General features: G+C 43.8%; 1 protein-coding gene across 4 annotated transcripts in view; it reads right to left on the reverse strand.

Moving 5' to 3' along the window:
- Positions 1 to 15048, reverse strand: part of nlgn4xa (neuroligin 4 X-linked a) — a 277585-nt gene that overhangs the window by 195197 nt on the left and 67340 nt on the right. The gene's annotated exons all lie outside the window — the stretch shown is intronic.

Genomic DNA, 15048 nt, shown 5'->3' on the forward strand with positions numbered 1-15048 from the left:
ATGTTTAGTTTTAGCAATCTGTAATTTCAACATCATTTTCTGGCCTTCCATCCTTTAACAAGGTCCTCGAGGAGTTAAACAAGAAGCTAATTGGAGGCAAGCAGATTTCCATCTACACTTCCTCACCCCACCAGCTTCACCTTGAAAATTCCAGTCTGTCCCTCAGGCATTGGAATACTGACATGTTATTAAGGAGTGGTGTCAAAGTTCATCCACTACAGACTTCATCCCCATGGCCAATCAAAAATTAAACCCTCAGGATTAATTTGTGACTGCTTATTGAATCAGTGCTCTGCTTTCCTCACTGCATCAGATCTTAACTTTAAATCTTTCGAAGATCTGCAGAGGTGACACTGCTTTTGAAGTGTACAACAGATTTATTTCCAAGTGTTTCCAAATAAAATATCTCTGCCATCCGAAAATACCTGCACTCATGCTTACAATTCAACATCTAGTATTGACAATGCTTGTTTAGTTTGCTCTGAGTCTACACACAGGCTTGATCAGTCAGGCACAAGTCAATTACCAGGTTTGCATAATTAAACACAGAACAACTGAGCCATCCAACACTGTACATCACTGTAATAATTGTAGAGTCCCCACAGTGTGGGGACAGGCCCTTCAGCCCAACAAGTCCACACTGAACCTCACAGCATCCCACCCAGGCCTATCCCCCAAGAACCCACCCAGCCTGCACATCCCTGGACACTATGGGCAATTTAGCATGGTCAACCCACCAAGCCTGCACATCTTTGGACTGGGGGAGGAACCTGGAACATGTGGAGGGTACCTGCACAGACACGGGGAGAATATGTAGACTCCCCACACACAGTCACCTGAGGCTGGAATTGAACCCAGGTCCCTAATACTGTGAGGCAGCAATGTTAACCACTGTGACACTGTGCTGCCCCAAAGCAGTAATGCACTGTAGAGCTAGATGAACACAGCAGACGAAGCAGCATCAGGGGAGCAGGAAAGCTGGCATTTCGGGTCTGGGCCCTTCTCCACATCACTGTATTAACCGTCCGTGCAGAAATGGTACAAGATCAAGGTTTGAATTTTCATGGAGTGTATCTCTCAGAAGCAGAGGAGAATGGAAACAAAACTATGGCACTAATAGCCTACCTGCCTGACTGACACTTCCATTATCAGATAGGATTGCATTCGCCGAGGGCAGGAAGGCTTCGGGGACTGTTGCAGTGGAGGGGCAGGTTCATGACCTCTCCTGCTGCAATAATCTGTCCGATTAAGATGGTGAAGGGGCTCAACAGAGTTTGTCTTTGATTCTCAGGAGGGGAAAGCACCCATTTGGAGATGTCTGATGTAGAGCAGCCAAGGCTGGTGAGATCAGGAGTCAGCTGTTTTTTCAAATTAACTTATACGGCATAAGGACCACGAGACCATAAAACAAAAGAGCAGAATTAGGCCATTTAAACTAATAGGAGAAAAAGCATTGAATGGCCTAGCAGTTTCAAAGGGCTGAATAGCCTACTTCTAATCCTATATTCTATGTTTTCATGTTTCTATACAACATTTGTGTGACACAAATGCCAGGCAATAATCATCACCAATGATGGAGAATCTAACAATCTCAACCTGACATTCAATTACATTACCATTATTGAATCCCTCAATGCCAACATCCTGGGCTTACTATTGACCAGGAGCCAAACTGGACCGGCAATTTGAATAAAAACGAAAAGAAGTGTGGATGCTGTAAATCGGAAACAAAAGCAGAGAATGTTTTAGCTACAAGAGTAAGTCAAAGGCTGGGAATTCTGAGATATTACTGATCCTGACTCCCCAAAACCATCTGCGAGGCACAAATCAGAAATGTAAAGACGTGGAAGTGTTGGAAAGGTGCAGAGGAGATTTATCAGGATGTTGCCTGGAATGGAGGGAAGGTCTTACAAGAAAAGGTTGACAGAGCTAGGGTGTTTAAAACGACAAGGATGAAAAGTAACCTGATAGAGGCGTACAAGATAATCAGAGGTATAGATAGAGTGGACAGCCAAAGGCTTTATCCTTGGGTGGAGGTAGCTATTTAGAGGGGAAATAGTTTAAAATGAGTGGAGGCAGATATAGCAGGGGAGGTCAGAGGTAGATTCTTTACTCAGAGAGCGGTCGGGGCATGGAATGCATTGCCGGAGAGGGTAGTGGTGTCAGCCTCATTAGGGACATTTAAGCAGCTATTAGTTAGGCATATAGATGATAGTATAAGGTAAAGGTGGAGGTTAGATAGACCTTAGATTTAGGGTGAACGTTTGGCACAATATCGTGGGCTGAAGTTCCTGTACCGTGCTGTAGTGTTCTATGTTCAATGTTCTATGTGACGGAATATTCTGTACTTGCCTGGATGAATGTAGGTCCAACAACACAAAAAAGTGACTAATATCCAGGGCAAAGCAGCCTGCTTTTTCATCTGCCTCTATAGCCTGCGCACAGAGGCTTCAACACGAACCACATATCAGACACCCTGAAACAAATCCCCCAGGCTCTTATCAGAGATGGTAAGAACTGCTGATGCTGGAGTCAGAGATAACACAGTGTGGAGCTGGATGAACACAGCAGGCCAGGCAGCATCAGAGGAGCAGGAAAGCTGACGTTTCGGGTTGGGACCCTTCTTCAAAAAGTCTCTTACGACAGCACCCTCCAAATCCATGAGTTGTACCATCTGGAAGAACAAGGGCAGCAGACGCATTGCATTTCCACCATGACTAAGTGCCTTCCTGCTCACACATCAGCAAAATGAGGGGGAAACACTTAGACTATCATAACTTCCATCTATCCACAACAGCCTTCCACTGGCTCATTTAACAGAGCGCCGATGAGGTTGATCATGTCCAACTTATGGCTGAATAGAGGTTTGATCTCCCTTATACTGTTCATTGTGGTATTAGAATTCTCTCTCCAAGATATAATCAGTCAATCTCAGGTAATATTGTCGAGACATTTCAGAACTTCAGAAGGATATTCTGAAGGAGATGAACAATAGTGAATATTGTTGGTGGAGAACTAGTGAAATATCATGAAAGAGGACAATTCATCTATCACATCGATTCCAGCTCCACATTAGAGAGTTCTAACAAGGGTTTCAGTGCCCTCTCTCCCTCCACATAGTGATACACCTTTCCTTCAAATAGCCAATCTAATTTCTCCTTAAAGTTTGAATAGTTTCTACTTCCACTATGCTCAACAACCTCCACTACAACAGTTATTTTAAAAGTCTCTCCACAATCAGTTTGTGATCATTTAAATCGCTGCCCCTAAACCAGACGAAATAGTCTTTCCCCGTTTGGTCTATCAAGATGCTTCTTGGTTTAAAAAAGAACTCTATTAAATTTCTCCAGTCTGCTCTGTTCAGATAAAAATAGCGTCAGTATCTCAAACCTGCCCTCGCAGCTACTTTTTCCATTCCAGACATAATTCTGGTGAATCACGCTGTGGTCTCTCTGGATTTAATGCTTTTGCTATAAGATTTTAAAACTGTTTTCAAATCCCTTCCTGGCCTCACCCTTCCCTATTGCTCATAACTCCTGCAGCCCCGTAAAGCCCTGAGATCTCTGCTCTCTCTCAATTCTATTCTCCCTCGCATCCCCAAATGTAATCCCTTTCAGCTTTTTGTTGCCTGTAGGGCTGGGCAGCTGGCATTCACTTCATAGACCTCTACAATTTTATATAGCTTGGCCAGAGATCTGACCTACTACAGAGGTGAATCTTAACATGTCATCAAGTCATAGAGTCAGAAATCACACGACACCACGTTGTAGTCCAACAGATTTATTTGAAATCACACAAGCTTTCAGAGTGCAATCCCTTCATCACACTGCAGCTGACAAAGGGGCTGCACTCTGAAAGTTTGCATGATTTCAAATAAACCTGTTGGACTATAATGTGGTGTCGTGTGACTTCTGACTTTATCCACCCCTGTCCAACACCAGCCCGTCCACATCATAGAGTCATATAGGTTGATAGCACGGAAGCAGGCCGTTCAGCCCAGCTTGGCCAAGCTACCCAGTTTTCACAATTAATCCAGTCCCATTTGTCTATATTTGGTCCCTTCCCTTCATACCTATCCCATCCATGTACCTTTCCAAACGTCTCTCAAAAGACAACATTGTACTCACCTCCGATACTACCTCTGACAGCCCATTTCAGACACTAGCCACTTGCTGTGTGAAAAAAATTTCTCCTCTAGACCCTTTGATATCTCTCCTCTCTCACCCTAAACATATGCCCTCTGGTTTTAGACTCCTGTACCATGGGAAACGCCTTATCTAGGCCTCTCATGATTTTGTTGACCTCTATATAGTCAACCCCTCAGTCTCCTATGCTTCAGTTAAAAAAGTCTGCCCAACCTCTCCTTATATCTTAAATCGTCCCAGCCAGGTAGCATCCTAGCAAATCTTTTCCTCAGTCTTTCTAGCTTAATAATATCCTCTCTATAGTAGGGTGACCAGAACTGCATGTCGTATTCCAAATGTGGCCTCACCAACGCCTTATACAGCTGTCACAAGATATCCCAATTCTGATACTCAGTGTTCTGACCAATGAAAGCAATCATGCCGAAAGCCCTCTTCATTGTCCAGTCTACCTATGACTCCACTTTCAAGGACCCATGACCCTGAATCCCTTGATAGCTTCACCCTATAACATGCCCTGGGACACTACCACTGACTGCGTCAGTTCTGCCCTGGTTTGACCCACCAAAATGTCTCAAAACACTTTGGCAAAAAAACATTATTCCAGGATTTCTAAGCCACAAAATGTCCCCAGAGCGAAATAGTGTGTCACTAAAGAAAGGAGCCTGGTCATGGTCTCGTCTTTGTTCAACCATTTTAAAAGGTTTTGATGATGCTAATGTCAACAGATTATTTCACTTGGTCTCATACTCTGGATGTAAGTGAAGTTATCAAGGGCAGTGTTATTGTCCATCTTCAGTTACCTGAAGAGGGCAGTGCTGGACTTACGTGAATCAAACCACTCTTTGTGATAATTGTATTCCTGAACGCACTTAGGATGGAATTTCCATCAAATTGACACAATGACGATGAAAGAATATTCACCTATGTCCGATTCAGGATGATACAGGACTTTGAAGTGAGCTTACAGGAGATGACAGGTATGATTATATGAAAGGAGGCAAACCACCACTCCACCCAAAGAAAACCGACTGAGAGCTCTGTCAAAACAAGACTTAACTACACACTGTAGTCGCCAGCATATTTCACATTCAACCACAATCAAGTGCAGTGTCTGAAGCCACATGTCAGAAAAGCAAACAGATAATCTCACATACAGTGAGCAAACGTGTTCAGAAAAATGTACAAGATTGGCACTAGATAATGGTACTTGCCTGAAGAGCCAATGGAAATACAGCAAGCTGAATGGCCTCCTCTTGCTCTGTAACACCTCTGCAGTTCTGTGTTAATCAGGTCAAAACTCCTTTGCCGTACTGAGGCAGGGCTCTGCTGTTGGAGACGACATCTTTCGGATGAGACCTTAAGCCCATCAGACCCTGTGGCTCTTACAGAAGAGCAGGGCAGGCTCTCCCTAGGCAATATCATCCTTCAGCCTGCAGGGTGTGGTCAGTGACCTGGACAGCTGATTTGAAATATGGAAGAATACCAGCAGTGTGGGTTCAATTCCTGCATTGGCTGAGGTTACCATGAAGGGCCCTCCTTCTCAACCTCTCCCCTTGGCTGAGACGCAGTGACCCTTAGGCTAAAACACCACCAGTTGCCTTTCTGGAATGAGAGGTCAGCGCTACAATGTGGTGGGAACTATGGTTGACTACGCCACCTTGCTGCATGCAAATTAGTCACCATACTTCTGAGATTACAACAGCAACTTTACTTCAATCAGCTGTGAAGCATTTTGGAATGCCTGGAGGTCGTGAAAATCTGAATATGGATCCAAGATCTTTCTGTCTTTTTGCATCCCAGTTAGCCTGACTCCACAGCACAGGGTAATCCTTAATTCTGTCGTATTTTACAAAAACAAATTGCTGTGCAAAGTTAGTAATTAAAGGTCATACATTTGCATGCAATTAGGATGCATCTCATCATTGGCTCTGATGTGGCTTGACGTCCTCTGAGAGGCAGAAGGGCAGAAACTGGGTGATACATTTATTATAGTGCCCTGGCTTAACATGTTTCCCGATAACTCCCTTACTCGTTGCTTTAGTAAATGCATCATTTGGTGAATGTCATTGTTAAATCGCATACAAAGTGCTAGTATCCATACAATCTGCATGCTCACATTACGCAGTCTAATTTAAATCATGGTTTAGAAACATGGAAACATCAAGAATAGATGTAGGAGTAGGCCATTCAGCCCTTCAAGTCTGCATTACCATTCAATATGATCATGGCCGATCGTGCAATCACAGTATCCCACTCTCGCTTTCTCTTCATCCCCCTTAATCCCCTGGGCCTCAAGAGCCAGATCTTACTCCCTCTTGAATATATCTAATGAGTTGGCCTCAACAGTTTTCAATGGTAGACAGTTGCACATTAGTACAGGACTTGAATAGCGATAAAAAATGACGCATTTTGTCTACAATTTTTTTGTCCTGTACCCATTTGAACAGCGCACAAGAAACACCAAACTAGATGGAAAACAATGTTTACATCAAATAGAAGGAGGGTCCAACTGGACTGTGCAAATGGACTCTGACGAAAAGAAACAGCACCATGGAGAATGCACCAGCTAATAGTGGCTGACGGTTAACTGCCAAGCTTTGCAATTTCAAAACAAGGATGAGATAAACAGAAAGAAACAACTTCAATATGTACACCAGTTCTGATAATGTCAAGACAGCCCAGGGCATTTTACACTGAAGGAAGTTATTTTTTAAAAGTTAAGTCAGTACTATAATGTAAAAACCAAGCAGCCAATTTATGCACAGTAAGATCCCACAAACAATAATCTGTTGATGACCAAATAGTCCACCAAAAGCTTTTATATGTCCTTTGCTCTCCTAAACAAATATCATGCATAATGACTATTAGAAATATGGTTATGTAGGGGAAAAAATTACCAGGAGGATCTATTTATTTGCTTAGAGTTAACAAAAATCAGAATAGTTGCATTGTAAAGGTTCAAGCCTGTGGAAAAATATATATACTCATTTGTAACATGTAAAATCCTGAGGGGTCTTGCAGGGTACATTTTGAAAGAGTGTTTCATCTTGTGGCAGAATCCTGAACTATGGGTTGCTGTTTAAAAATAAACAGTCATCAATTATAAGACAGAGATGAAGAGAATTTCTTCTTGAAGAGGGACTTTGATCAATCGAAGCTGTGCCATCAATGTTTGTGGAGAAGTCATAACCAATTACTGATTACCTCCTATACTCCCCTTTTGGGGAAGACACCCATCACCCTGGTTAAAGGTGCTCTCCTGGCCCAGGCTGATGAGGCAGGTGTCTAACTCCCTGTCCTGCATGTAGGCAATCATATCCCTGAGTATTCATATGCCAGAGATCTACCTGTCCCACTGAGCGCAGGTCCGCTCAGGGTGAATCTCCAGAGCAGACCTGAGCCAGTAGGAGATTACTTTGGACAGCTTTTGTAGCCCAGATTTAGCAGTGGAATGGGGCATCAAATTTTAATATCCTCTGTCTCTCCCCAATTCCACTTGTAGATGAAGGGGGACGATTCCTTTCCTCCAAGACTCCAGGATGGTGTTGCTGCCTCCCCAGTGCCAGGGTCAAGGATGTCTCTGAGCAGGTGCACAGAATTCTTAAGGGGATTGGGTGGGCAGCCAGGGTGTGCGTTGGTACCAACGGCATAGGTAGATAGAGGGATGAGGTCCAGCAGAGTGAGTACAGGGAGTTAGGAAAGGGTCTGAAGGGGAGGACCTCGAGGGTAGTAATCTCTGAGTTACTACCAATGCCAAGTGCTAGTGAGGCAAGGAATAGGGAGATAGAAGAGATGAATGCATGACTAAGGAGCTGGTGCAGGGCACAGGGTTTCAGGTTTTTGGGTCATTGGGACCTCTTTTGGGGCAGGGGGGACCTGTACAACAGGGGCGGGTTGCGCCTAAACTGGAGGGAAGCCAATATCCTCGCAGGGAGGTGCGCTACTCCAGATGGTTAACTAGAGCGGCAGGGGACTAGGAACCAGAGCAGCAGGTCAGCAAGTGGAGGGATTGAGGGGAAGGTAGATGTTCAGAACAGTAAATCAGAAAGAAACGACAGGCAGAGACAGGTCAATGAACACAATGGCACTAATGGGCTGAAGTGTGTTTATTTAAATGCAAGGAGTATTATAGGGAAGGCTGATGAGCTTAGAACCTGGATTAGTACACAGGACTATCATGTTGTGGCTATAACAGAGATGTGTTTGAGAGAGAGAGAGGGTTGGATGCTCAATGTTCCAGAGTTTCATTGTTTCAGATGAGATAGAGAGGAAGGTAAATGATGTGGAGGAGTTGCATTACTAATCAGGGACAATGTCACATCTGCATCCAGACAGGATATTCTGAAGGGCTCATCCATTGAGGCAAGATGGGTTGAGCTCAAAAATAAGACGGGTGCAAACACTCTGATTGGGTTATACTGTAGCCCCCCCAAATGCCCCAACAGCCACTGAGAGATTGAGGAACAAATATGCAGGCAGACCATGGAAAGGTGTAATAAAAACAGAGTTGTCCTAGTGGGTGACTTTACTTCCTCAATATTGACTGGGACTACCTAGGGCAAGAGGCTTAGATGGGGCAGAATTTGTTATGTGCATCCAAAGAGGGTTTCTTGAAACAGTATGTGGATTGTACAGGGGCCACACCGGGCCTTGTATTGGTTAATGAACCTGACCAGGTGACTGGCCTTTCAGTGGGACGGCATTTTGGAAACGGTGGTCACAGCTCCTTAAGTTTTAAGATAGCCACGAACAAGGACAAGTCAGGACATTGCGGGAGGAGGGTACTAATTCGGGAGAGGGAAAATTATGTCAGTATTAGGCAGGAGTTCGGGAGCATTAATTGGGAGGAGCTGTTATCAGGCAAGTCCACATTTGACAGGCGGGACCTGCTGATGAGAGTTCAGGGCCAGTTCATGTTCCAGAAAAGAGGAAAGACAAGGATGACAATGTAAGGGATCCTTGGATAACAAGGGAGGTTATGAATTTAGCCAAAAGGGAAAAAGGAAGCATATGTAAAGTTTAGGAAACTAAAATCAGCCAGGGCCCATAAGGAAAATAAGGAAAGCAGGAAAGAATTTGAGCAGGGAATTCGGACAGCAAGAAGGGGCCATGAAATGTCCTTCACAAGGCAGGTTAAAGAGAATCCCAAGGCATTCTATAGATACATTAAACACAAGAAAATAACTAGGGACAAGGTAGGACCACTCAAGGATAAGGGAGGGATCTGGTGCTTGGAGACAGAGAATGTGAGTGAGATACTAAATGAGTATTTGCATTGGTATTCACCCAGGGGAAGGATATGGAGGATAGTGAGATTTGTGGGGAGTATGCTAATATGATAGGACATTTTCAGATCAAGAAAGAAGTGGTGTTGGATCTCTTGAAGAACATTACGTGGATAAGCCCCCAGGGTCCAATAGTATCTATATCAGGTTCTTGAGAGAGGCAAGGCAGGAGATTGCTAGGGCCTTCACTTAAGATCTTTGTGTCCTCACTAGCCACGGGAGAGGCTCTGGAGGACTGGCGAGTAGCTAGCTTTGCTCCTCTGTTCAAGAACGGAAATAGGGGTAATCAAGGAAAAAGCAGCTCGGTGAGTCTCACATCGGTGGTTGGGAAGCTATTGGACAGAATTTTTAGGGATAGGATTTACACACTCTTGGAAAACCATGGCCTAATTAGACACAATCAGTATGGCTTTGTGCAGGGCAGGTCATATCTTGCTAACCTGATTGAATTTTTTGACGAGGTGATGAAGGTGATTGTTGAGGGTAGAGCAATGGGTGTTGTTTACATGGATTTTAGTAAAGCTCTCAACAATGTCCCTCATGGTAGGCTCATCCAGAAGATTAAGATGCACAGTATCCAAGGTGCCCTGGACACATGGGTTCAGAATTGACTTGCCCAGAGAAGACAGAGTGTAATGGTGGGAGCATGGTTTTAAGGCTAGAGGTCCATGACTAGTGGTATTCCACAGGGATCCAAACTGGGACCTCTGCTGTTTTTGATATTTACAAATGCATTGGATGCAAATGTAGATGATTGGGTTAGTAAATTTGCAGACGATACAACGATTAGTGGAGTTACGGATAGTGTAGAAAGCTTCCAAAGGATGCAGTGGGATATAGATCAGTTGCAGATATGGGAGGGGAAATGGCAGATGGAGTTTAATCTGGGTAATTGTGAGGTGCTGCACTTTGCGAGATCAAATGTTAAGGAAAAGTATACAGTTAATGGCAGGATTCTGAATAGCATTGATGTACAGAAGGATCTTGGGATTTAAGTCCATAGCTCCCTGAAAGTGGCCACACAAGAAGACAGGGTAGTAAAGAAGGTGTATGGCATGCTTGCCTTTATTTATTGGGGAAATGAGTACAAGAGCCAGGATGTCATGTTGCAGCCTTATAAGACTTTGGCTATGCCAACTTAGAGTATTCTGTTCAATTCTAGTCACCACATTACAGAAAGGATGTGGAGGCTTTGGAGAGGGCGCAGAAGAGGGTTACCAGGATGCTGCCTGGATTTGAGGGAATGAGCTGTAAGGGGAGGCTAGAAAAACCCAGGTTGTTTTCTCTTGATTGGCGGAGGCTGAGGGGAGACTTGATAGAAGCTATGAGTTGCATAGCTAGGGTTGATGGTCAGAATCTTGTTTTCCTAGAGTTGAAATGTCTAACTGGAGGGGGCATGCATTTAAGGTTAGAGGGGGAAGCACAAAGGAGATGTGAGGGGTAGGTTTTTTTACTCAGAGAGTGGTGATGGAGCCAAATACAATAAGGGGCTTTTAGATAAGTACATGAATGTGCAAGGAATGGAGAGATACGGACCAAGGGCAGGCAGAATGGATTGGTTTCATTTGGTATCATGATCAGCACAATATCGTGGAACAAATGGCCCATTCCTGTACTGCACAGTTCTATGTTCAATGACTCAGATCTGCTGCCTTTTTGAACATCTTCAAAGGTTCCAGCCAATCTAATCCCACAGAGATGAATGCAACTTGGCCAGTGAACCATTAGGTCTGGGAGTTTTACTCTTCCCTAAGAACTCAAGGGCCTTCATCAGCACATCCAGGATTGACAAACAGCTCCACTGGAAAGGATCTCACTTCCATTCATCGCAATGCTTCTTGAAGTTTCGCTCAGTGTGCATTTTGTGTGCCGCACTTCCTTACATAATGACAGTGACTGCACTTCAATTTAACTCATTTCTTGTGAAGCACTTTGCAATGTTCCTGAGAATTGCAATAAACTTCTTTGCAAATCTATAAGCATCCAATGAGCAGCCATCATTTGCAAGCCACACATCAAAACCTCTCAGTACAAGCATTCTTTCCCAACCCAAACACAAAGCTGTCTTTTTTTCTCTTTCGGATGTTAAGTATGGCAGATTTCCAATATCTGTTTATTGCAAAGTTTCCAGAAAGATTCCACAAGCAGCAATAGGGTAAATGTTCTTCCTCTGGAAGTGAGAGTCGGGTACATTTTTTTTAAAGTGCTTGGGATCTTCAGATTTAATCTAACATTTTATTTAAAGGACTGGAATTCTCTGGTTCAACCTTGAACTACCTTTCATTTTATTTATTCATTCATGGATGTGTGAACAATTGGCAAAGCCAGCATTGAAGTGCCCATCTCTAATTTCCTTCAATATAGTGTGAGAGCTGTGTTCTTGAATCATTGTCATCTGTCTGGTTGCAAGTTCAACCATAATATTATCAGGAAGGGAGTCCCAGGCATTTGACCCAACAACACTGAAGGAATGGGGTTATATTTCCAAGTCAGGATGGTGAACTGCTTGGAGAGAATTTTTTTGACAGACGGTGGTAATCCTGTGTATCTGCTGCCCTTGCCCTTCCAGATGGCAGTGGTCTTAGGTTGAAAAGTGCTGTCAAAGGAAGTTTGTCAAATTTCCACATTATATCATGTAGATGGTGCATACTGCTGCTCTTGAGCGTCAGTGGTGGATAGAGTGAATAGTTAAGTGCCTAAAGCAATACAGGTTTTGTCCTCAGATTAAGAATTAAAATCATCTGAATCAGTTAGTTTTCCCATGCCTTCCCTTTCACATTTCTGTATTTAGGAAACAGAAATCTTGCAAATGACCCCATTGAGTCTGCTCTGTCTGTCAGTGAGACCGTGACTCAGCACCTACATTAACCTCGAACTTTAATGAATAGCCTCTTTGTTCTGAACACCATTTCTCTCTCTGTACCCTAGCAACCTTGTGGTGCCAACTGAGAACAGAGGTATTCTGGGATGTTTCATCACATACCCTGCCTACGCTCCAGCTATTGGTCGACCCACACATTGTTTCTTGGCCTGCGCCTATTGGAAAGCGAAAAGATCAGATTGGATGACGTTTGATTCAAGCAAGCAGTCATTCACCTTCCCTCCCCATTTTTTTATATTTTGATATCTGTTAAAGAAAAGTATAGAAAGAGAATGATGAAAAAAAGAGTCGCCCAAAGTTTTGAATGTCCCTGTGAACTTTCTCCAGGGTTGTACATGGTAGTGTCCTGGAGATTGATAGCCAAATCCTGGAGGCCCCAGTTTAATCTTGGAGAGTTGCCAAAACTTATTTTTAATTTGTCCACAGGATGATTCTATGATTCTATGTGAATATTGCTGGCTGTTTTATCTACCCTAGAGGAAGTGCTGCTTTCTTTCGGCATAGATCGACTCACAATGCTGTTAGACAGGGAGTTGCAGCATTTTGACCCAATGGTGGTGAGGGAGAAGACATATATTTCCAAGTCAGGACAGTGTGTGGCATGGAGGGGAACTTGCAGGGAGGGGTGGTGTTCCCATGTACCTGCTGCCCTGATAGATGGAAGTGATTGTGGGTTTGGGAAGGTGGGATAACAAAGTGTGGAGCTGGATGAACACAGCAGGCCAAGCAGCATCTCAGGAACACAAAAGCTGACATTTCGGGTCTAGACCCTTCATCAGAAAAGGTGCTGTCTGAGGTCATTTATAGCAATGCACTCTGTAAATGGTACACATTGTTGTTACTGATTATTGCTGGTGGGAGGTTAGTGAACATGGTGGATGGTATGTCAACTTATTCAATAATCCAAAACACCTAGATCAACTCTGAATCTTCTAAACCTGAGGGAATGTAGCCTGCTTTATGCTGCTTGCCTTCATAATTCAACCACCTAAACTCTCTAGCTGTTCAGTCGGCAGCACACCAACTGAAAGCACTTCTTTTTTAGCTGGCTGAATTCCAGCAGCATATTTCATTAAATCTTTGCAAAATAACACATACTGATGCATTATCTGTCAAACCCCAGAGTGACGAATACAGAGAATGTCAGATCTCTGGGTCTGACTGCTAACTTCAAAGCTTTCTCAGTGACTGTTACCTTATACATATGCAGGCACCCCAGCACTTCATGGAAATATCTGCGAGGTACCTTTATTTCAATCAATTTTCACAGGCACTGATTCCCGCAGGACTGTGTAAAATGAGGCACTGCAAGAGAGTGTCTCACTAGGTACCATTCCAGCTTTAAAGATGGGAATTTGTGGGTTACTAATCCCAATTCTAAGAGATAAGCACTTGATTTTGTTTGATACACTCTGTGAGGCAGTTAGGGAATGCTGCATTGTCAAAAGTGCCTGCCTGGGTTTGAGCCTTAAAGCAAAGCATCACAAAATTACTACTGTGTGCGGTGAGGCCATTCCACCCACTGGTATGAGATGTCTAACCCAGTGCCAATCTTGTCTCCATATCTCTGTAAACCATTTCTGTTCAAATAATCATCCAATGCCCCACATGAATGCCTCAATTGAACCTACCTCCACTACACTTCCAGATAGGGCACCCCATACTCTAACTACTGAGTGAAAAAAGGTTTACCTCACATCACCCCTGCTTCGTTTGCACGTCACTTTAAATCACTCTCAGATTGAGATGCAAAAGGTCCCGTGACACTGTCTTACAGAGTCATATGGCATGCAGACCCTTCAGTCCGACACATCCAGGCCAACAAGGCTTCCCAAACTAAACTAGTCCCATTTGCCTGCTCTGGGCCCATATCCCTCTCAGCCTTTCCTATTCACATGCCTGTCTTCAAAATGTTGTCACTGAACTTGCACCTGCTACTTCCTCTGCCAGTTCCTTCCATGCACAAACCACCGTCTGTGTGAAAAAGTTGTCCCTCAGCTTAAAGAATGTTCTAGCTCAGAGGGTTGGTTGCTCCATTGTCACACAAATTTCAGGCCGAGATAGACAGGTTTTGGTTTCTCAGGGGCCGGGTGGGGTAGGAAATGAGCTGTGGACAGAAACTGAGGTTGTAACCAGATCATATTGACTGACCAGGCAGGATCAATGGGTCAAGTTCTCTACTCCTGGTTCTTCTCAACAGGGAAGTATTTCCTGGCATCCTGAACAAAGTTCATCTCTCAGCAAGTATTGCTAAACCCTATCTCCCAGGCAATCAGTGCAAAGCAGTACAGTGATGCTTGGAATGTACTTGGAGTCTTGGAGCTCCACTGTGAAGTAAACAAGACAGTAAAGTCTCTCTTGTTAAGTTTGATTGATTTTTCCTTTGGGGTTGTCAGGTCATTATCATGTTGTTATCCATGGGACCCTGTGTGTGCAAGATCATCACTGTATTTCCGACATTAAAACAATATTTCCCATGTTATCGGATCTCATCGAATGGTGAAGCAGCCGCAACAGGCTGAATGGCCTACTTCCACTCCTATGTCCCACGGCCTTACTACAAATACTCTGGGACACCCTAGAGGTGTTACGTAAAGGAAATTTGTTTCTGTCTACTGCTGTTTCGGTCATGTTGAGTCGGCAGATCGCTGATTTTTACAAAGTGACACCCTGTAATCGCCAGTGTGTTATTCTGCTGAAATTCTGTGGTGAAAGAGAGAGAAAGAAACTGAGGAAG

The sequence above is a fragment of the Stegostoma tigrinum genome, chromosome 6 (assembly GCF_030684315.1).
Source record: "Stegostoma tigrinum isolate sSteTig4 chromosome 6, sSteTig4.hap1, whole genome shotgun sequence".
NCBI classification, from domain to species: domain Eukaryota; kingdom Metazoa; phylum Chordata; class Chondrichthyes; order Orectolobiformes; family Stegostomatidae; genus Stegostoma; species Stegostoma tigrinum.